General features: G+C 39.1%; 1 long non-coding RNA gene across 1 annotated transcript; it reads right to left on the bottom strand.

Annotated features, from left to right (window-relative positions):
* Positions 1-1,584: 1,584 nt before the first annotated feature.
* Positions 1,585-24,128, bottom strand: LOC116439694. Its single transcript, XR_004238244.1, has 2 exons — positions 24,024-24,128; positions 1,585-14,081 (listed from the first exon to the last, which is right to left on the bottom strand). It is a non-coding gene; the product is annotated as an uncharacterized LOC116439694 (long non-coding RNA).
* Positions 24,129-25,183: the final 1,055 nt, after the last annotated feature.

Here is a 25,183-nt window from a genome sequence, read left to right as displayed (position 1 = left end):
ATCTCCACTATCTCAAAAAAACTACACTCCTTCCTTTCCTTTATTCCAAATATTAGCTGCATTTTTAAACCCTTTCATTACAGTGATGGTAGCCTCCTTGATAAAGCTTCTTGGGAGGGGGGGGGGGGGGGGGGTGGTCTCACAAGGTCATCTCTGTCAGTTTGGGTTTCCTGATTTGGTTTTCCTTCATTCATCTGTGTCCAAGACCAGCTTTCACAGTCACAACTTATTTTGTTCTGTAGCTTCTTACAGAGTGTGAAATTTCACCTAAAGGATCTCATGGCTGAGTCTCAACACTCTCCAAAAAGTAACAGGAATTTCAAAACTACACAGGGATTTTTCCAGTTATACTGGAACATTATTAATTCAAATGGAAATTTTTTCTTTTGACCCAACAGCTGTAGAACAGCACAAGCTTTCTCATCCTCAGCATTTCAAGAGCATTTATGGAATTCCATGTCTGTCAGCCACCCTTGGAAATAACCAGCAAACCTAAACAGCTATCCAGATATCTTAAATTCTGACTTTGGTTCATTGATTCTATTTTGCTAGTACCATGAAATGGCATTGTGTCATTTTACTCTTTTCTTCATTCATAATTGCCCTTTTGATTTTGAAAATAATGCTTCTCATTGACTGCAATGTGAGCTGCATTGAGTTTGCTATGTTATCTAAATCTGAGAAAATACTGTAAAGCTCACGCAGTTCCTCTGAGGGACAGAATGTTCTCCTTTCTTCAATTACTCACCTTTGAATATAATGTTCACAAAGACATTTGCACTTGTTCTTCTTTCTTATAATTGTAAACCTTAAGATTAGCACTGCTGTTTAGAATAAGATACATTTGAGTCAACAAGTCTTTCTAAACTTAATTTTGATCACTGAAGGTTACTCTTTTTGTTTGTTCTAGCTTTCATTCAGACATTTTAAAATGTTCTTGCAGATTTAGGTCCAATTTGTCACAGAGGTCCTGGCCTAATTATGGCTGTTGAAACACTACAACTATTGAAAACATCCTTCAAAGGGACATGTTTTTCACTAAACTCAGCAGAAATCTCCCCATTACGTGCAGGGTCACTGAGCTGGGTCTCAAGCCCACCACCACTCAAGCAAAACTATTCCCTTTGACACTTCTGCTTGCAGCTCCACCCTCACATCTGCACCAAGTCTGGCTGTGCCAGAGCTGGCCATGAGGAAGGACCTGACAGGGTTCCAGTGCCAGCCTGGGTGGATTTCCAGGTTTCACCAGCCAGGAAGCCTCACACATATAAATATAGCAAGGTAAAGATTTTGACCAACATTTGGAACTTACTTTTTAGCCCTTGAGTTTGGGTATTTCTACCCTTGGTTTAGAATGGACATGGTGATGCTTCCCAGCTCCAGCAGGGCATTGCTGACCGAGGCACTGGCTGGAGAAATAGGACAGCAGACAGCACAGCCATATCCCCCCTGGCACCCAAGGGACACAGGCACACCTTCTCCATTTGTACTGCCCCACAATCTGTTTTACACTGCTCTGGAGAAGCAAAATCTCCCCTCTTTGAGGCATGTTTTCTGTTTTCTATGCACACTAACATGTGCATGTGCTCTTATAATAGAGATTTATTACAGAAACGTGGCAAGCTTTGACAGCAAAAGGTAACTGTAGAAAGAAAAAGTACAAATTATAGAAGACTTTCAAAAGCACACAATATGAAGAAGGACACTGCTGAATCAATGGCTGGAAATACAGAAATACAGATATTTTATTTAAGCAATGTGGTATTTAATGTCATAAACTGAAGAGAAATCCAACTGCAGAATAAATAAGATATAGCAAGTGGATTAAGGACATAGGTTTATGCACATAGCACACTTCTAAGTAGGAAAGATGTATCTATGTATATTTGAATCTGGATGCATGCGTAGAAAGTTTTTTTTTTTTTTTCACCCAAGGGTATAGTTCTGAAATGCTCTTAATGAATCATTTATAGCAAATTGGTCATAAAAAACATACTTGAGGTCCAGCCTCAAGTAAAGAGTGTTTTTCTCAAGACTTGAAATGCTGTGTGGCAGCCATGCCTGGCCAGAACAGAAGCATCCTTTTCTTTCTGTTTAATGAATTGGGCTGTCCTGCTCTTTATGCAGAGCAAGTACAGCCAGTCTGAGGCACATTTAACTAAAACCATCCCGGCAGTTTTTTGCCTCAGATGAAAGAAAGTCAGGCCAGCCTTCAACAACTTACTGGGGTTGTGGCTGCATATCCTTTTTCAGTTCCCCAAAAGTTATGTTCTCATTAAAATGTCACCTTACAATAATTCTCTAATGTACTGGCTTCTGCCTTTATTAGCTGTTGAACTAAAGCTACTAATGGAGAAACAGATTACCTTGAATTTACGATGGGCTAATTCCATTCCTTCTAGCCACAAAGATAAATCACCCTTTGTTTACAACTGAAAGTAATTTTCTAGCAGAATGAAGAATAGATGGGAAAATATAGTTTTAACTCTTGGCTCAGATTTTGAGGCCCAGAAGCAACAATGTGGTCAACACATAAAACATAAAATCAAGCTCTGGTAAACACCAATGAACAGCGCTTTCAAATTGCACTTATTTTAGTCAGTTGAATATCCCACTATTTACATATGAAAATGGAATTTGAACCATGAGGGGTTCTCTGCCATAAGGATATTGTTAAAGGAAAAGTGAAATCCAAATCAAACAAACAAAAAAACTTAGGAGAGATAGTAGTAGATATTATTGTAAAGTCAGGGACAACTAAAAGTTACCAGATCACCAAGTCACAAAGAAAATTTCCACCGATCATCTTTGGGACAAATAGTAATTCTGTTATTGCTATTTTTTTTTCCTGCCTTAAAGCACATATAGAAAAGGGCAATGAATACGAATGTTATGCAACATCTCCTACTGAGTTAGTATAGCACAGGAAAAGGTCCCACCTTCATAGGTATAGGAAGGAAGCAGAGATTTATTATCATGTTTTAGAGAGATAATGATGAACCCAGATTTGTAAGAATAAGCAACAAGATTGTATGTGAAGAAAAAATTCTGAAAATACATTTAGAAAATTTTCCTAAAGGCTTTTTTTTCTACCTGTTAAAAAAACCTGTAATTCTGCAGAAAGTAGATGAAATATATGTTAGAATGATCGGGTTCTAGAGTAAAAGAGTTTTATTTCTTCTGCAAATTAGTTTCTATATGTATACAAATCTAATTACCTATACCTTTCTTTTTTTTGTTTGTTTTCCAGTAAGACTGATTTATCTGTTCTGTTTTTACCAACTGGTAAAAAAGTAGATACCAAGTCAAAAAAAAAAAAAAAGTAAAAGTTAAAGTTAAAAAAAAAATAAAAGGAAATCTGTTGGGACAGAATTTCCCTGAGGGACAAAATGAAATGAAACATTTTAGCTCATCAGGTAAATACCATGTCAGCCTCACATAAGGGACAGTATTTTCGTTTGACTGGTTCAAAGAAAGCAATCGTCAAAACCTGTTAATGGTCCTTTTGCTTTCCAAGTAAAAGAATGCCATAGTTGAGGTATAGATTTAACTATTAAGGTGGAAAACCTTTTATTCACTTTGTCTGCATAAAAAAAAGTAAACCAGAAATGAATGCTTTTAATATTTTCTCCAGTTTTTTCATCTCATGTTCTGTTTGGGTTATGACCTGGACTACTAGATTCTTACACTGGACTTACTGCCTTGTGTAAGACATCAGAAGAATAAGTGAATACACTGATTAAAGCTGTGGCTAATGAAAGACACGATCTCATTTAGAATACCCACAGAAATTAGTTGATTTTAAAAACATCTTGCAACCACCTTCCTCTTAGCTTCAATAACCTAAGAATCCCATTCTTACTCTGGAGGAGATGCCAAATGTTTTCCTGCTTACTACATTCAGAAACAGATTTAGCTTTGCCCAGAAAGCAAAGTTTATCAGAGAGATATTTGGTTTATGTCTCAACTGATATGTGGTGCAAACTCTCTTTGTCCAAACTGCAAAACAACTGGTATCTGCGTTTTATTTGATAAACTCTCCCTGGAGGGGTCTTTCAGGAATCTACAGCTGAGACACTGTGAAAATATCTTCCTTTCTTCAACCATTTGGTTGTTTCACTTATTTAAAGCCTAACTCCTTCTGGGTATTTTACTCTTCAAACGTACAGTGAGATCTTCCCTTGTACATGGTTTAAGGAGATAATCACTGTTGTCAGCTGTGCCATTTTTATTTGGATCACAGATAATTTGTGTTTTTTCCTGAAGTTCCTAAACTCTTTTGCTGAAGAAATTAAATAAGAGTTTGAGGGAGGCAAGTTCTTAGCTCTTGTGCTTAGAGGAAGAAATTTTTAAGAACTTGAACATTAAGACAGAGGACCCAATACTTCTAAAATAATAAGATTTTAAATCCTTTCATGACTTCTTAGTACTCACTATTATAAAAAAGGCTGCAACACTAAATATAAATTATAATAAAAATGTTTGCTAAAAATGATCCTTCATTAGCAAACAATAAAGCAATTGATTCAACAATGAAATTTAATCAAAAACTAATAACCCATGTGCCCACATAAATGTCTTATTTCTCTGGCTTCAATTTTCCTCCCATGAGAAAATCTTGGCTGTCATTGCCTTGCATGTCTTTATGCTGACAGTTGTATAGGTCTGTCTTTGTAAATGATTATAGTAGTCCTCATCCATCAGTCACTATACCACTTTCATTTAACAAAGCTGATTTATCCTAATATGCATTAAACATGCTCTAAAGGTGTTTCCCGATCTCCTCTCACACAGATTTTTACCTGCCCTGCCAAGCGACCAGTTCCAGACTGTTACACCTAATGGCAGCTGTAGCTTGGTCAAGCATTATGTGTCCAAGTGCCACTCAGACTGAACCCAAACTCCCTCCTTCAGCCCTCTCACACAGGCTTTCTCAGTGATTTTGAAGCTTTAATTTCCTCCAGCCCATAACGAAGGAGTCTCTAGGAGCACTTAAAATTGTTAGGCAGGCTGCAAAGGGCACCCATCTGATTTCTGAAAGTTTTCTTTCACCAGGAGATACTCTCCTTCTTCCCTTCTGAGGAATCTTCAGCTGCCTAATCAGGGCAACTTGAACTTGAACTTGTGCTTGCCACTTAGAAACACGTCTGTCATCTGCCAGGATCTAGCCTTGTAGTCCAAACACCTTTTCCAGTGACAACGCAAAGGTTTTTCTGAAGATTTCAGCTCATGCTGCATTGGGATATCACAAATCTGTATGTTAAACCTGCTTCTAACTTAAAGCTTCCACTATAGGAGAAGTCTTCTTCCTGAAGGAAAAAGATGAATCATTACAAACAGTTTCAAATAACTTAGTGATACAACACACACAATAGAAGCAGCAGAAAGCAGGGACAAGAACATTATTAAGATCGTGACAAAAGGGAAAATTGGAATGAAGACTTTTAAAATGCTAACCAACTTTAAAAGAAATGTAAATTTTGCAAAATGCATGGGGGTTTTGAACTTGATGTTTAAGGAACTTACTACTGATCCTCTCCTGGGTTCATTTGTTCCAGCATCCTGATACTGTGGCACAAAGGATTATGCAACAAGATAAGAAAACAACTTTAAAGCACAGAGCAATTATTCAATGGCAAACAGAGAGAAGCGCTTAGGCAGCTGTATTTATCCAGCCATAAGGCTGAGCACAGATGTGCTCCCCACCCCTAACAAAGTACCCGGAGTGCTTTGGCCGGCCCAGCAGGCACGAGCAGGGAGGGGCAGGCTGGCCTCTGCAGCTCCACAGAGCAGGTCTTCCTTGTCACAGGGTTATCCATGTGCACCTGCTCCTGATGGCACTGTCCATTTTTACCTGGTGAGCTGATCATTCACAACCAGCAGCCCCAACCAGCACAATCAGTGTCCTAAATTTTTTCCATTACTTTTTCATACCTTTCCACGCTGATGTTTTTCCTCTTGAATACACCGGCTACTTCTGATCTTATCACAACAATCCTACTTCTTCCAGTAATTTTGTCTTTTTTATCTCCATACAGACTTTCTCACCTCTCTTTCAGACTTGTCTGTGGGGAGGTTATGCAGCTGTGCTGCATCAGAACTAAGTCTTGGGTCCAAACACATGATCAGAGAGAGACCCTGGGTGGCAGGAGAGAGCTTACAACTGGGTCCACAGAGAGGGGATTGGTTAGAAACAACCATAATAAATTCCTAAGCACATCAATATAAATTCCTATCATCATAATGTATCCACACACACACCAAAAAAAAATTTCCTCTGAGTTATAAATATCTTACTCCTGTAAGCTAGCTAGTTAAAAAGGATTTTACAAGGCAAGCAACCTATGGCTAGGACAAGCCACCTGATTTTTCACACTGAAGCAGTATATCAAACTCTCATCCAGCATCTCTAGGTACTCATAATTCCTAACCTACTTAGAGCTTTAGGGGCACAACATCTGGAAGACCAGACTTAAAATGGCAGAAAAGCATTGAAGGTCATGCAGGATAATTTACCTAAGCTTTGAGTATTTGATAGATGAGAGGGCTGTTAGTCATTGGAAATGTTAGGAAGCATTATGAGAACACGTGAGAAACAGAAATTTATAGGTTCATAAATTTTAATGCCAGAAGAATCATCTAATCTGACCTGCGTACCATAGGCAATGAAATTCCACCAAGTAATTGCCACGTGAAGCTCATCAATTTGGGGTTAAAGCAGCACTTATCTCCTCATAGTAGCAATTATCATAGAGCATGAGGTAACTACTTTTTAAGAGCGAGAGAAAGAAGGCAAGGAAATTTTCTAGTGCAATTCTATCCACCCCCTTTTTCTCTACATGCCTGGTGGAAGTTTTCAGAAAGCTGTACTGCAGTAAGATTACAGAGAATAAATGAGAAGTACCTATGGAGTTTGCACATGACATTGCACTTCTTGAGTATCTAGAAACTACAGAGAAGAGGGTAATAAATTATTTTTATGCAGCAAACAAGAAACGGGGAGTTAAAATAAGCACGAAGAAAACTAAAGGTGACACAAAGCATTTACACACAAGAAAAAATACTCTTGCTAAATGGAATGTAATAAAGCTGCAGCATACATTTACTTTCAATAGCTTTTCACATTAGAAAATGATGATCATGAAAAAAATTATAACAATAACCTAGGATACATGGAGTTTCCTTCTGTAAGAAAGTTATAGAAAACAACAAAAGCACGTCCTTTGCAGAAAATATTATAGGCTGGGGAAGTAGTCAGGTCTCTGTGACCTATGCCAGAGCAGGAACAGTGGACAAAATAACAGCAGAAGCTGAGCATAAAAGAAAGGAAGTCAGTACATAAACAGGGAAGCTAAGGAAATCTTATTTCACATGGATTTGTCTCGCAAGTGGCCAAGTAGCACCTCACACCTGCTCACCTCAAGAACAAGAGCTTCTCCACACACTATGACTCCCACTGTATGACACACAGTCTCTCCAGGGTCCCATAGCTGCCCCACAGTGCTCCCAGGACTGCTTTGTTCCCCATGCTCCCACAGGACAGTGCCCCCACCTACCCATACACCCCTTCCCCATCCGCCTCTCGCTGCCTGGGCAAGAGACAACACAAGCAAGAGAGAGGGTCACAGTCACATCGACTGCCCATGCTGGTCCCTGGGGAGATGCTGATAACCAGAGCTGAGGCATGACCAAATCCTCTGGGTTTTTCACTCAGAAGCAGAATCAATGAAGTCAGTGTTCTCTAATCAGGCCCTGATTGCTACAAAATTTTTAAGACTTCACAGTCTTTGAGGCCTCTGCCTAAATTGATTAAAAATGGACAAAGAGGGAGGAGGAGGAGAACAGTGAGATAATGCAATCTTATTCACATTATTTCTCAAGAAACTAAGCTAAAAAAAATAAAAACCTGTAATGTATTCATTAGGGGAAAACAGAGAAGAAAAAACATATCATCATCATAGGACTAAGTCCTGATATGGAGGCTTAATATTCTTGCAAATAAAGTACAAAAGTCCCTTTTAACTGAGTCATCAGGATGCCAACTGTCTAATCAGAATAATTAGGGGATCTTAGTAGTATTCATTATTTTTGTTTTAATTCTATGTGGGAGGTTGAAAATCAAATCTACACATTTTGGTCAGAAAGAAGGTCTTTGTGGATGTCTCATGGAGGAGGAACACACTTCTAGGTGTTTCATGAGAAGAACAATATACAATTACCAGTACAAAGGATGACACAAAGTGTACCCATCTAGCAAGTGAAAGAATATCTAAGTTAAGGCTTGAAATTAATAAATGTATAAATGGATTAATTAAATAAATGCAATGGCAAAAGCAACTTCTATCAGAACTAAATGATTATTAGACAAACATGCATGTCATTTTTATTTCAAGTTCCTTATTTCCTTTAACTATAAATACCATAGAATCTCTTAGCATACTTACATGAATAAGTGTTTAGGTAGATAACACTTCTATAAATATATCAACTGTTTCTATAAATGCAAGTGCATCCTGATGAAGAATAATTATTTTTCTATTTTCTCCAAGCCTTCAGCAATAGATACTTGAATAAATGTGAGAGAGTATCATTCTAATAAATGGCTGTAGGATATGCAGCCAGAGAGATGTAAAGGAGACAGATCATGAATTATTTATCATTGTCACTGCTACCGCTTGTTTGCAAAAAAATAATGCTTGAGTGTCACCTGGGACATGGGACATTGGTCCTCCTAACTTGGTGGAATTTGATGCTACTGGTAGAAGGACCAGGACCTATCTCAGTGATAAACTGCTGACGAGCCTTCCAGTGATCTCCTGTCTGAGTGTAAAAGGACATCCAACCTGCCTATGGGGCTGTTTTCAGAGCACTATTTTATACCTTAAGTTCTTCTAGAACCAGATTTTGGGTAACCGCTGCTTTCTTCACAAGGGAACAATAGGGAACTTCTCCCCATCCAGTCCTCCCTGTTTTTCAGTGTCGCAACAGGAGTGAAAACTCCCATCCACCCAATGCTGAACTCACAGCTTTAGTTTTATAACTTGCACTCCGGTTGTTCACTCTCACTTTCTGCTACATTCAGTGGAGAGAAGCACTTTAGTGGTTGCTTGACTCATTTTAGGCATCAACTTTAAGTTTGAAACAATAAGTTTAAAATAAATACATCTCTCAGGATTGATTCTTGTTGGTTGTTTCCTGTTGTTTGGGTTTTTTTCCCCCTTGGAGGGGGTACAGGTTGTACTTACAGGACTTAATTACTCTAATTTTGGGCATTGAATTTAAGGTTGAAATCAGTTTTGTCCGAATAGTACCAATGTGCTCTGAACTGAGGTACATAAACTTTTGATTGCACTCAGAGTTGTGTAGAAGGGAAAGGCACATTTTGTAGATGCATTTATTGCACTGAGCTACAGCAGTGTGGAAGCTGTCCTGGTCCAGGCAGAAGGAAGAGGCGATCTGAGGATACACAATATGCCAGCGGCTGCAGGTATGGTAGGCATAATTCCAATTACACCTGACACCAAAGCTGATGCCTTGATGGAATAACTACTGAAGGCTGCAGGAAGCTGCCAAGATTCATACATATGCACCAGAAACCCTAATGAAATATAGGAGAGCAGCAGCAGACTTCAGTCCAAGTCATTGGGTTACAATGACAATTTTTTCTGTCTTCCAGTGTAGAAAAAATAATTAATCCTGCCCATTAATTATTGTCTTAAAAACTAATAGCTATAGTGTTCTTGTTTTTTATACCTTACTTCTAAAGTTGCTTTGCATTATACATGTGTAGACACAAAAGTCTACTACTGAATTTTCTGTTGAGATTCCCACCAGCTAAAAGGCATTAGGGTTATCAGTGATAGAGAGAAAGCAGGCTGCAGTGGGGACAGAAGCAGCTTGGAAGAACTGAAAGACCTTCACACTGCTTGTGAAGAAATGTGTATCACCTTGAGAAGCAGCTCATTTTTGAGCTGAAGGGAACAGCTCGAAGTCAAAAAGTTGTGCAAGACAGCTGGAAAGTCTGCTATTATTTCCCCTCGCTGTACTTGTCCTAAATAGAGTACATGGTTTCTTAGCCCTGCATTTCAGACCGGTAAGCTCGTTTTCCTGGGAGGTGCGAGTTTGCCTGGTAGACTGGCAGCTTCAAAGGAGGTCCTTCAGGGGTGCTGCTGAAGATAAGGCGCTGGTGGAGTCCCAGTTGTCTCCCATGTGGAAGCACCCAGCCCCCACCTAGCAGCACCAGCAGAGCCTCTGGTCTGCTGCCGTGAGGTGCCAGGTCAGAGGGCAATCAGGCCAGGAGGAGAGAGCATGCCATGGGCAGGGTGGCAGGGAGTGTGAGGACAGCTGAGGTCATCACAGTAAACTCACTACCTCCACCGCACAGAGCCACTAGGAGAGGAGCAGCACTCAGTTTATGTTCATGGCCTTGTATTTTCCTGCAGTTAACTGCGAAAATTCAGGTTCTGTTTTGCTAGCTACTGCACATATATATGAATGCAAAGATGGCCGTGGGTGGAAGACCTTAAGTCATATCTGCATATCAAACAAAGATGTGAATTCTGAGGTCAAGATAAGTATGTTTCCCTTACTGATCCTTTCTATTCATGGCTCTGGCTTTGTGCTTAATTTTCGTGACAGGAGCAAGGGGTGGGTGCAGCAGATTATGCGTGTGTTTCCTTTTGGGGGGATAAGGTGGCTGACAGATAACAATTCTCTGATTTCTTAATTCTATTCACCAGCCTCCTCCCTCCCACAGTGTTCCTGCAAAAACGCCCTTTATTTCTTTTTTTACCACTAGATGGTAGTAGCAGGTAGAGACTTGCTTTTTTTATTTTTTTTTCCCCTCTCTTTCTCACTCCCTTTTGTTTACTCTCTGTGATTAGTTTTAGGACTCCGGTTCTAGTAAAAGGTTTATTGTTTTCTCTGAATGATCAAATGATTACGCAGATACTAAAGATTTGAAATGTTTTCAAAATAACCATTTTCTTCCTTTCCTACACGCCCGCTCCCCACACACCCTTGCTGAATGCAGTGTGGGCGCAGATTGCCGGCAGCAACCATTATGGTCAGAAACAAGCCTCACGTGCCTACAAAATCCCTCTGAAGATTTTCCTATGTACTATTAATTACACCCAGCATTTTCAGTAGTTGCTTCTTTATGGGTAGTAAGGGGCACGAGCAGCTGTTCTGTGGCCTCTGAAGCAGCCCTGGACTCTCCTTCAATCTGCCTTGCCTTTCTTTCCCCACTTCCTCGGCTTGGGTGGGAAGAAGCATTCCCAGCTCTGGCAGGTCTGCAGAGGGATGCCTGCCATATGGCTGGAACAGGACAGAGCCAGGCAAGGGGGCAGCTATGTTTCCTAACATTGTCAGCCTCGGAAAATTTTTAGGAGAGGAGTAACTTCCCCATGGCTCCAAATCATCTGTTTTGATTTTTATATAGGACACATTTTTGCTCTTCAGATGCAGCCAACAATTATTAAGACATTGTCTTAAATTAGTGCAAGCTGTGCCAAACCCTCTCTAACAGTTCATCAGTGTGTTCTGTATCAAAGATGTTTTGCACCACCATATTAGAAAGGAAAGAAAATACCGTCAGTGCAGCTGTCATTTGATCACATCAAGTATTATCCTTGGCTACTGATAAAGTAACACAAAAGCATCATTTAGCAAGTGTTTGATGACTAAAGTATGGATTTTAAGACAGCATTTCCTCTATAGAAATTTATTATAAATGGATGAGTACAAATTAAGGACCCCACATAACCAAGTACTGTGTATACCCTCCCTGTCCCTCAGGTACATGCTCTTACACAGTTTACTGCATTTATGTGACCTCAAGGAGGACCCTTATGTTAAAGGACAGGTCAATTTACTGAGAGCTATATTTACTTTTTAAATGGAAGGCAGCAAACTGCAATAATGATAACTGAAGGAAGAGCCATCCTTTCATTGAGTGAGAAATAAGCCTTTTGTAATTTTCTCAATAAGCCTGTCTCACAAACATCTATTTCTACACAGATAAAAGTGTCTATTTAGCAGACTGTTCAAGACTATGTTCTGAAGGGAATTTTCATCCTTTTTACATAAAACACAAACCAAAATAACACCCAAGCAAAACAGAACAGAAAACATATATTCCTACATCTATCAGTATTAGTCTGGATTAAAGCTCCCATTTTCCCTATGGCTACCTTTGCTTTTGTAAGGTAATAGAGACATATACCTTTCCTCTTTCGTACTGGCTGCTTTCTGCCTCTTCTCCCTTTCTGCCACAGCAGAGGAACACTTGAAAAAATAATTAAAACTAAGAGGCAGATCCTCAGGTGCTGAAAATCAAAATTGCTCCAGTGAACTCGAGTTACGCAAATTTTTATTAGCTGCAAAATTGGCCCCACTGGATTTTAATTGCACTTCAACATCTGATGTACCTTTTGATAGCAAAAGTAGGCAGTCCTAAGCAACCCTTTAATTTTCACTAGAGGAAGGTTTAACGTTCAGTAAAGCATTTTTCAACTAGAATTTCTCCTTTCAATTCATAAGTACACGCATACTCTGCTCTGTAACTTCAATACTTCATATTCATTTCCAGGTACCTGGTCCAATTATAAAATGTTCATAGAAATGACTACATTAATAAAGAAAACCTCTATCACAAGAGAAATGTGTTCTTATAGTTAAAACATTTGTGCTGGCATCAGGCATTTTGGACCACCTTATTGCACTCCCACAGGCCTTTTGTTGCAACAAGCCACCTAGAAATTGCTCCTCCAGCCTGACCACGGGCACTTAGCAAAGTCCTCAAACTGAGAACATTGTAGCCCTGCTCTCCAGTGTGCTCTGTGCTCACATGAGATATTTGCTTCTGTTCATGAAAAGCAGGGTGGAACCCCAGCAATGACAGCTCAAAAAACTTAGCTGGGTAAATACCTAAAGTTAGGTGTGGCTACTACTATTCACAAATATTTTAAGCCAACACTGCAGCCCCACTCTTTCCCTGCCCGGTGGCACTCAGCAGCAGCCACTCCTCCCCTTCTCATGTCCCTGCACAAGCAGTCAGGATATGCCTGATGAAGAGAACTGATGGACAGGTTTGAGCTAAAACTGATGGTGCAAAAAACAAGGATTCCTACCACCCAGCCTCATTGTCTGTCCTAAGTACCACATGGGCACATATTTGTCGTACCATGCAAGCACATGGAATAGATCATAGACAGAACCCAGAGGATGAGAGATGTGGTGAGGTCTGCCTCTTTATGGACCCCCATGGTTTTTTTCTCACTCAAAACAGGGAGATCTTATCCATACTGCTTACTGGGATGAGTCTCCCGAACCATGGACAGACACAGTGTTAGATGATGCTGGCAAAAGTGAGCTGGGGTAGCCTAGCCTGAGCCTGTTCAGTCTATTAGTGCAGACAGAGCACTGTGAGAGAGGGAGAAGTATCTCCTAATGGTGCATCAGTGCCAGGTTCATGAGACGGAGACAGGAATACCTAATTTAACTAAAAATATGCTGTCTTGTCTAATTAGCTTTGTGCAGCCTCTAACACCATCAGGGCACCATTGGACAAAAAAATAAAACAACCACAAAAAAGCAAAACATTCTGCGACATCTCCCAAATGGCTCTGAGGCTTTTCTTTGAGCCAAGATACTGTGTTTTAACTCAGTTCAGTAGAAACCCGGTTTCATAACAACCCTGTGTTTTACAACTGGGTTTGTAGTTTTAGCCTCATCTGTCCCTGTGGTGGTGAACTCCCAGCTTGGACTCCCTCTGTATGGATGCAGCACTCGCTCTGCTCTCACCACCAGCCCCACAGCTGCAATGAGCCTGCTGTCTTACCAGCCCAGGACAGGATGACACTACAGGCAATTCAACCTCCAAACCCCACCGGGCACCCTCACATTGCAGACACCTGCAGATTTTGTGCTCAGCTAGCAAAAGATCTCATGTTAAATTGTTTCTGAATCCATGTTTTTCAGAATATTTTGTTCCATGGTGCATGTTGATATTTTCACTTCTTGTCCCAAAGTAGATGGAATTTCCACTTTTTTTCAGCCCTTGCTGCAGCTTCTGGCTCCTGCTGTAATAAAAGCAAACCAATTACAATAAAATAAAAATAGCATTTAACAGACCATTCCATAGATGCCTTGTACAACAGTCACAGTATTTTAAAATAAAGCTTTATTTTTTCCAGAGCACAGAATATTTCATCACATAAAATGTCTAGTTCCAGTTAGGTATGTTACATTTTGTGTGTGCTATGTATTTCTTCTTTGCTTGACTCATGGCAGGACTTCCAATGTGTAACATACAGTACATTCTACTCTCAGCTGCTCTGGTGCAACCACATTGATTTCTGGGACTGTGCTGAGCTCTGAATTCCGTTCCCACAATGGCATGTTTGCACACTCTGCAGTCAGACTTGCTCTCTGTTACACTCCTTTGGGACACAATTTCAAGAATGAGTCAAGAGGCTTAAAAAGTGCAGTCGTGGTTGTTGTTCAACAATAGCTTGCTCCTGACAATAGTAATAATTAATCTGGGCTTTTCACTCTCATTGACATTGTGATCACTTCTGAGTTTTCTTTTGTTGTTTTTGGGTTTTTTTCTTAGCGAGTGACAGAACTACAGAAAGCAAAGAACATTTTTAAAATCAATTTCAGGAAAGGTTATTATACCATGCTGTTATTGCACAGAGTGCTTTAAAGTTGGTGCCCAGGCTATGTCTTGGGATCATGTTGCTGTGCTGTTTGTTTGCTAATGATTCTGCAATATAGAAAGCACTGCCTAAAGGATAAAGGAGATAAAGAATGAGTGTGTTCTTGAGAGCAAAACTCTTCATTTCGCATGGCATATGAGAAGGTGTACCTCCTAAGAGGCTAGGCTGGCTATAGCTTTGTAACTCACAGAATTGTCCCATCTATAAGTTAGAGAGTAAGGCCACCCTATGTTGTGTATCAGCAGTGGAAGCAGATACCCCAGTTGAAGAACCAGACTATTCTGAAACTACTAGTGAAACCTTGTCCCAATTGCAAACAAATAGTGGTTGCTCTGGTGCACAAGTTGATGTCTCTCCGCTGCTGGAAGAGGACAAACCACAGGAGCGCAGGTAAGTGTATAATCAATTTGGTACTGGCCAGTGAACTGCTGGAAGTTTGCAATAAGATCTTATTGTGGGGGATCATGCTGGATGGGATAAGGAACATAACTTACAGTCAGTGAACTTAAACTTTTTGGTTGTCATGTGTTACAGTATCCCCACAGGTATGGCCAGGATTTTCCCTGAGGAAGGAGGAGCCAAAAATGTCAGAGGAAAAAGATATTTCACCTTGTGTCTACAAGGCAGGTGGTCTTCATTGATACCCATGTGGGAGGCAAAGGCAAAACACATAATGCCAGGGTATTGAGGAAGCCTGGCATTTATAGGCTGGGACAAATAGGAACTAATTTTCATCTTGACATTTTTGTTATCAATTAGGTATTAGTGCCAATAGCTATTCTGGAGGACTGACTTTGGCTTTATATGCCTTAGAACAAGAAGTTTAGATTAAATACAAAGCAGTTTCCATAATAGTGTGGAGAGCACATTTACTGGGTTAAATGGAGTATGCATTTACATAGCAGACATTAACTAAAAGAGCATTTGGATACCACTGTGACAAATATCATCCAGACTGTAGCACTCTGCAATAGAACTGCAGGGGTAAATTTAAGTACTTTTATAAGAAAGTATCATGGGAGAATAACAGGGTTTTTCAACTGGTCACACACCCATAAAACTATGGGGAGAGCAACTCAGAAAAGTATGCCATACATTATTGGTTAAGTGGAATGGGAGTCCTAATACATTCATTAAAATAAGAAAAAAATAGTTATTCCATATGTCCTGTTAAATAATATATTCCTGGGTTATTTTGTGAAGACTTTGCAAAGATATCTGAACTGCATGAATGCTATGAAGGCACAGGGAAAGAGCTGTTATTATCACAGGATGGGTAGGGAGGTCTGCTCTTAGTATTTGAGGAATAAAGTATATATTCTGAATTTCAAGTCTCAGCCTTGCCTTTTGTCTTGATCTTTAGATGTAGAGGGGACTGTCATAATCAATTTCATTCAGCATCTGTGTCTGAAAGTTGTATGAGGCATCCCATGTGAAGTCTAGATGATTTGTATGCTTTGAAACTTGGTTTTACATTCCCATACTCTTTATTTTATTCATTTATTTAATGATAGCTTCAAACTCATTAATGTGGAGAAGAACACACATCATCAAGAGTGGATAAGCCCTACAAGTAAGGAAATAAAAGGATCTGAAAAATATCCATATGCCAGTAATGGGCATTATACTCTCTTTCCTACCTGTTACTGCCTGTGGAAAAATTATTGTGGAGAAAGGAAAGGACTTCTTGTTTTAAGATATTCAGATGAATCTGTTTGCACTTAGCTCAGTAGATCATCCGGAGTTGATGACTGAGGCATTATTTCAGGAATTACCTTCTGTGATCAGGAAAAAGGAAACTAATCCTAAATGAATAATGGGGGAATTGATAGTGGCAGAATGTCCCTTACACACTGCACCCTTCTCTAGACTTCTCAGTTTTTCTGCTGGCACAGGTTTTCCTTAGTGGATGCATAATGACTTATGCCTCAGTTTTTCTTTCGGATCTTGACCGTTCCCAGAATATTTAAATCAGAACATTTTAAGCCTAATATTAGCCAAGCAAGGAACACCAGATCTCTGGAACTCCCTCCCAGGGAGCAGTCAAAATGAGGAAGACTGGCTAAAGCTACTGCCTGAACAATTTGGCACTTATCATCATTGCACATTATTTTAGTTGACATGCTCTTAAAACCTGGCCAGTGCTTTTACAGCAAAGGGATAAACCCTAGCAACAACTGATGTACCTACTCACTGAAATCAATTATATAAAGAATCCTGCTCAGGCTATGAAAATAATTCTATAATCATTGTAAAGATTGCAAAAGTCTGCTTAGGAAACAGTCAGGATTGAATGTTAAGGGTTTATTTTCTCTCTCTGCCTGTCATTTTGAACATATGAGATCAGAAGCATGTAGATGGAAGTAGAAGACAGAAAATTAATTTTGAAAAGTCACTTTATATTCTCTGCTTTTAACTGAAACTAAGAACACTCCAGAAGTATTCTGTTTCTTGTAGCAGTATTGGACAAAGCCCAGAAAATTTTTCCCAAATACATTTACACTATATGGACTTAAAGGTAGTAATAAATAGGATAGATGGTCTTGATGAACTGTGGATGTATTTCAAGTGCATGCATTCCCCTGTCTGGGTCCTATTGTCATTCCCAGACCTGCCCCTATGCAAGTCTTCCATTTTTTTAAAGTCATCTATTCTATCAGCTTTTTTATTATGTCTGAGTCTCATTGATTGCAGCTGATCCATGGTATCTCTACTCAGAACCTGGGATTCCTCCTTGAGATCATCTCCGTGTCTGTGTTAAATTACATTTTTGAAAAGTGGAGTGGGGGGAGAAAAAGCCTATGTGCTGTGAGTGCTGAGTAGGGCACGTTGCAAAAACACAAACTGAATTCTATGCTCACACTAGGGCATTTGTATTTCACAGGCTTGAACTTCACACAGTGCTTGACTGCAATTCTGGTGTACTTTCCTGGATAAATTCTTCACGTGTCAGTAAGTTATCTTTAAACTGTCCTTACCAGGGATAAGCTATGTCTAGTTTGTGGTTCAAATGGTGAATAGAGTTTTCTCTCTGAAACCATCCTGAAGTAAAAGAATTGAAAAACACTAGTGGATAGAATAAAAAAAGGAACAGAATGTAAATTCAGGAAGTCTCAAAAATAGCAGTGCTGACCTGTTTGCACCAAGGCCAGGTACATGCTGACCATGAAGAACAAAATCTTCCTGATGATCTTTAGTAGTAACACCTGGAAAAAGTAGCTGATTGTGGATGCACCTAGTTGCAGTCATGTCCAGAAAGAGAAGGAGAAGTAAGGCATCTTTATGAACCTGAACACAGAGATAGCCCATTTTGCTGTCAACCAAAGCTGCTCATCCAGAGACAATGCTCAAGCACTGCTACCGAGGGGCCCCATCTTGCTCAGAGAGATATCCTCACTAGCTCCAATTATCATCAAATCTGACCTGCTGGATTATCAGTGAACCTTTTTATTTCTTGCATGAAACTGGCAATAGAAATTTTAATGATTATCAAGATTATTTGCAGTGCAAGAAAGATACAAACATTATCAGGTAAACAGAGTACAATTGAGATTATCAGGAAAACAGAATAAAACAGCAATTGATGTGGTTAAGCTCTTGAAAGTTCCTGATTTGCTTAACTAATAAATTATTTGCAAAAAGAAAAAATTTAGCAAGGGAAGCTACAGGTAAAAGCTGAGACTTAGAAAGCAGAAAAATGAAGCAAAGGGTGTTTCCATCGTGAGATACCAATGGTAGCCAAGGAAAATAGAATGCAGTGATGTAGGAAATGTCCACAGCACAAGAAGAGATCACAGAAGACCATGTAAGAAAATTTTCAGTGCAGGAAAGGGTAGAGAGGCCACAGCACAGGGAGGTCAGGCCTGCATACATGAAAGCTGATAAATGGTAATTCAGTTTAAGGGTTGTACACCACGTGTTTGATTAACTGAGACATGAAGTGAAGCAAGGAGAAAAAGCAAGGTCAAAGGTGTAAGAGATCTTGGGGCATGTCTGAGACTATCTTTTATTGTCTTTTGATGTGAGAGAACAGTTGATCATGATTGCCTTTAGGAAGGAGGGAGGTTGAGAACTGAGAATAGAAAGTCTTACTGAATTAAGACTTCCATGAAGGAACCAGAGAGAACAGACCAAGGAAAACAGGCAATGTTTTAAATTCTTTGCTAGAAGCTCCAGAAGGAGGTGGTCATATGACACAAAAGGGTTTTAGTTTGATAATGTCACATTGGAAGCCTGTAGGACTAGAACTTAAATCTCTTAATGGTAGGTGGATATCATAACCACAAAACCATTCATTTTCTGCTATATTCCAGTTTCATCACCACAAACTACCATGAAAAATTCAGGAAGCACTTTGACACTGGTCTCATTAATAAGACATCTAATCAAGGAGATGTTTAAATAATGATGTAGAAAAGGCAGAAGAACTCAATAAATATCTAATTTCATAAGCAGTCAAAGAAGCACTTCCCAGCCCATCCCTAGTAAAGTAGGATGTTTAACTGAGTGCCTCTGAGGTGTGGACATTAGAGAACAAATGGGTTAGGTTAATTTTTAATAAATATCAAATTACTAAGGAAATTCAGGAAGACCAAACAGTGCTAATGTTAAGTCAATGTTCAAAAAAGGATAGTGCATTGGCTGATAAGGCATTCAGCATGGAGTCAGCCTGTGCCCAATAAGAGAAAAACTGGTAAAAGATTGAATCCATAGCAAGAGATATGGAAATAATTTCAAGATGTTAAAACAGTCTGGTCAAATTAATCTCGTTTTTTTGTCCTGCAAATTTGTTTGATAAAGGATGTGTAGCAGAGGTTTTTAAGGTATTTGCCTTAGAATCACATGACAATCTGATTAAATAAGTAGTTCTGAGAGCTAACAAAACCTGGCTTTCTAAGGAATTGTGTCTCTCTTGGTTAATTGACTGTTCAACAGTATTACACTTGGATTTTCTGTTTACTCTGCATATATCAACACAGGGCTATTATTTCTTGCTGCAGGGTATTTCAAAATGACAAACATTCTGTCATCTGTAACTACAGAAAGTACCCAATGGATTCAGAAATTATTGAGAGTGATATTTGAACTCTAGTAATATTTTCCTGCACATATCTACTTTTATGAAACATATTTATCTTTAGGATATTTTTCTTTCTGCAAATGTGCTTAAAAATGACAAACCTCAAAAAATATTGGGACAGATGAAAGCAAAAATAGGCACCTTGCTTCCACTGGAAAAAGAGTATCATGAGCACTGCAAAATCCTTATCAACAACAGTTGGAAACTATATGACACATTTCAGGAATCAGTGATCAGTGAAAAATCATAAACTAATAACAGTATTTCGAAAGAAACCTCTCAGATGTGAGTGTTAGAAAATAGCCAACTATTCTACATGTTGAAAAAACAGTAACAAGCATAGGAAATCATGGAAGACTTCTGTGAGGTGGACCATTAAAAATACATTTTAAGAAAACCAAGTTCAAGCTCCAAAAGCTTGGAACAAGAAAGCAATCGGTAGCATGGAACTGAGAGGTGTACCCTAGAAAGCAAGTAACTTCAGGAAGGGTTTAGAGATGACTGTGAAGAAGGGAAGGAGGCTTATTCTATTATGGGTAATGCTAGAAGAAAAGTGTTTTACATCTACACAAGGAAGGACCAACAAGCTTTTAAACCAGACACAGCTAACAGGCTCCAGCACATGGCTGTAAGTATGTTTATACTGGGCTCCCTAAGTGCTTGTCTTAGGAAAGAAGAATCTTTGGAAGTCAGCAAAGGCCCCTGAAATCCAAAATTTTTAACTTTCTCCTAGCAATATTGTGCAAGGCTCTGTTCTTTGACATGAATTGCCATGCTCTAGCCATGGCCATACTATTTGGCTGTTTTAACTGCAGGGCAGCATAGCCACATCCAACCTCTCTCTTGGGCAAGGTCTCCGTTGTACGAGGTAGCTAAACCCTGAATGCCTGAACCGCATCAGGAATTGATCCAGCCTTTTAACTGCAGGCATCTGGGGCCATGTCTTTGCATTTTGTTTTTTGCTCAGTGACTCAGAAGTCACCGTGGTGAGCTCTGTGCAGAGCGCTGTGTACATAGAGTTCTGTACAGTAATTTACCCTCCTAAAAAGGCTGTACCCATAATGCAAACACCTGTCACAGTTTTTTCCTTGAGAAGTGAGTCAGACACTATGGAACAGGGTTCTCCTAAGCCTTTGATTACGTATCTTGTGGCATGCCCTGCAGTCCATGGCTCCCATGCTGACTGTATGTCTTTGGGTGACATTATGATGTGTACCCCATATCGCTGCCCTACGCCCAGAAATTAATTCTTGTGCCTTTCTATGCCTTTAAACTGAGCCTGAGAGGGGGAAGGAAAAACTGAGCAAAACTTTCTCAAAGCAGTTTGCAGCTTGTTCAAGGTCACACAGAGATAGCGACTTTGTTTTAGCTGAAGCAGGGGAGCGAGGAAGCGCCCGGCTTGCGGCTGCCCAGGTCAGTTTTTGGCCAGTTGTTCAGTTTCTTTTTCTCCAGAGAGAGACTGAGAGTTGAATTTTTTTCCTTCCCTGGAATTTCGGATTTCCTCCCTTTTCTGCTGGACTGCTTCAATATCAGAGCACATCGGGAGGACTTTCCACCGGGCACAGAGGGCCTGGCCCTGGGCCAAGCCCCAGCTCCGAGGAGACCAAAGGGAGGACTCTGACACTTTCCCAGGTTTTTTTCTCCACAGCGAGAGATTTTATTATTTAGCATTATTATCCTTTTCCCATGTGTTTGTTAAATAAATAGTTTTTATCTCTTTCACTTTCCTTCGAGGAAAATTTATTTTTCCCGAACCTGGCGGAGGAGGAGTCGTGACCTGCCTTCTCTCAGTGGATATATTTCTAAATTTGGCCAAACCAGAACACTGTATCAATCAATGAACCACTTGTGGCATCCCCACTCCCACTCTTCATGCCCATGCAGGGGGCATTCTACAATGAAAGCCAGACTGTGCTGAGACTTCACCCCAAACTCTCATAGGACACAAAATTTAGAAGGTTTAGCCCAGACAGGCAAAGTTTAGCTCAAAGCATCCTAATTTCAGAGTGCTTTATTGAGAAACGTAGGGCTTTCCCCATTTTTGCTATCTACTAAGTCTAAGAAAAATGTCACATTGCAATTTCTGAGATAGACAGAGAATTAATGCACAACATGACATGCTACATATTCCTCATCATGGCAGAAATCTCTCTGCATTTCTGTATCATGCAGGAAGAAGTACTTTCTGGAACCTAGAATTCATTCAATCAATCTTTCACAGATCTTATTTCCAGTCCTCAAATAAGTATTAAATTCTATCCACCTTTTTGTGCTTGCATCTTCATAGCTAATGGAATCCTGAGACATCATCTAATCAATATTCACTTATTTAATATATTCACAGGAGTAGAGTGCCATAAAAAATGGAAGATTTTTGCTTTTATCCATTTAATATAATTTACTATCTGTGTATAATGTATGTTATTAAAGCACTATAATCTTAAATCTGATTATTCAGCAGGCCAATGAAAGGCATATCTACATTCAGGAGCTACATCTCTGACAATTTCAATTTTTCAGCTGTTTTCATTGCAATGTGAGTGCTGTTCAGATGAAGATTGAATAAAAGGGCTTTTTCACCTTCTCATCTTATTTCCATCTAGAAAATATTTTAACAAGTTTTTCTTTAAAAATACTATCTCATATTTGAGAATGAGTATATCACACTTCAGCTGAAAAAGTAAAACTTTGGAAAACAACATTTGATGAACAGCTGGATATCATCCTTTACATGGCTAAATAAATAATTCTGGCATAGAATTTTAGCAAATGTTAGCATATCTGTCACCTTTCATTTATCCTATGATCACCAGTCACACTATCAGCCAATTTTATGGCCCACTAATCCTTCAGCATAAAATGAAATTATAGTATCCATTATTAGGCATCTGATAATATGAATGGGTTTATGGGAATTACTGTCAAAATATCTGTTAGAATTGATAGTAATGGGTAAAATTTTCTGCCTTTCTGATGTTCCACACCTTCTTTGAAATCAGAGAAAATCCTCTATATAATTTTAGGACCCAGAATTTGCTTGTATTCTGTTTATGCATGGTGCTACTGTTGTGACTTTTCCAAACCCTGACAATCACTAAAATCACCAGAACACTAAGTCACTAATGTATTCCAGATCAGTGAGGTTTATTGAAAACAAAATATTGTTATATAAAAACCCATCAGATTTCCTCCTTTTATGCCAAATATGACATGAGAAAGTCTTATTATCCTATTTATTCTATAGATAAGGTTTCACATTCATCTCACCTCTTTTATTAGCAGGAGTTGGAAAATTCACTAGTAACTTTAGTTTCTTAGCTCATTACAGAGGCTTTTGGATAAAACTTAACACAAGCACAATTCACTGGAATACAATGACACAGCCATTGTTATTTGCTAAGGTATTAAAATAGAATGCTACATCTGTGCATAACTCCAGTTTGTAGCACATGTCAAAATATGTTTTGAGCCATTTGATTCCCAAGCTCAGCATCTCTGTTACTTTATTCAAATATTTTTAGCTTCTAGCATCAACAGTGCTAAGAAGCATTATTGCTTATGCTTTGTAAGTGTACTACACATTCATAGTAATGTTTTATATGACATTCTCAACAATATATCTGAAGTTAATAGGAGTTTCCTGACTGACAGAAATGGTCTTTGAGTTCAGCTCTTAACCAATAAAAAAATTCTTGCAACCATCATTCTGAAATTTCTGATGTCTTCCCTCACTTTTTATCAGTAGAAACAAGTCCCAGATCAATAAAAAATGCCAGGAACATTCTAGTCAGTTCCTTATAATTTTTCAGTCACTGCTGTAACATACACCACTGAGAACAGTTTTACCAGCCAAGAATGTTGCATACTTGAACTGCATTTCAATTGTGGTTTAGGTTACAAATATATTAATAATTTATTGAATTAATGTCCAATTTATGGTAAATTGGGTGCCTTGTAGAATAAGGGCAGAAGTGCACAGCCAGAGGAAGCAAAGGGTCAACACAATCACAAACTAGGCAGTGTTAATAATGAAAAATAAAAAACTACATGTTAGAGAAATAACAGGATCCTTAACTTAATTTCATATTCTAATGTTGCAGGATTTTCCCTTCCTGACATCTTTGAATTCAAACAATGAATATGAAGGAAATGCAAAGTATTTGCAAGATGTGTGATGACATATCCCTAAAGACTTTTATTATTTTACCAAATAATTTTCTTACCAGATTGTTCTATTTGTGAATTCCTGGCTTTGACAGATGTATACAGCAGACTTCTGGGTGATTTGGAGCCATGGTTCCACCGAATTTAATGAGCTCTGCTCATGTACCCAGAGGGTTTGCCCTCCTGCTTTAAGTGGGGTTGGCATATAAATGAGCAGCCACTTCTTAAAGACCTTTGGATGCTGAACAAAAAATTCTGCTTTTGAAAATCTGTAAGCAACTGTGGTACTGACAGAGAAGTTTATTTACTGGTGAGGAGGTGAAAAAAGAGTACAGTGGAGGACAGCAACATAAGAGTGAAAAAAAATTACAGGCCTTTATAGGAAAGATTTAAAACTTTAAAAAGACCAGGACAGATCCAGAAGGAGATAATTCCTGTTCTTGGCTAACTTAGCTGGACTGGGACAACTTTGGAGGTTTTCCAAGGTGCAGTTGACTCAAAATAGAACTGGGATGCTTAGGACTAAATTGCCTCTCTTAAATATTAGTCACAGTGGTCTGGTAACAAACACTGGTTCCCGTTGACCTCACCCCTTGACCAATAGCAAGGTCAGTATAATTTTTTTATGGCTTACAAACATCATCAGATCAAGAACAAAAGTCCAGTTCTACTCAAATCTGATGTGAAAAGCCTGTTCCTTTCATGTAGGTAAGCCTTCTCTAACTGTCCAAACAAAACTAATGCCAAGAGTACATGCTGGTGACATCTCAAAGAGCAGTAATCAGAGAAAAGTCCTGGCAGGAAGGAAGGAATTCGGAAGGAAGGAAGGAAGGAATTCGGAAGGAAGGAAGGAAGGAATTCGGAAGGGAGGGAGGAAGGAATTCGGAAGGGAGGGAGGGAGGAAGGGAGGGACATGGACTAAACCCCCATTTTAGATGAGTGAGAACTACTCATCTAAGCAAGTATTTGCAGAATCAGTGTGATCAGGAGCTAAAGTTTTATTTCTAACTTCTTCAAGTACAAATGGATCACCTGAATTTACTAAATCAGAAAACCTTCACATGCATATATGCAGTTTCAGGATCTTAACTGGGTATCTTTTGGGGTTTTTTTTTCATGATATCAAATAATTAATTGAACAAATGGTGAAGTTAAAATATAATCTGGCTTATGTATGTTTGTTTATTTTTCTAAGTAAGGCCAGGATTTTAAAATTTTA

This window comes from Corvus moneduloides, chromosome 2 (genome assembly GCF_009650955.1).
Source record: "Corvus moneduloides isolate bCorMon1 chromosome 2, bCorMon1.pri, whole genome shotgun sequence".
Taxonomy (NCBI): domain Eukaryota; kingdom Metazoa; phylum Chordata; class Aves; order Passeriformes; family Corvidae; genus Corvus; species Corvus moneduloides.
The sequence above is the reverse complement of the archived record's forward strand: the minus strand, read 5'-3'. Positions and strand labels throughout refer to the sequence as shown.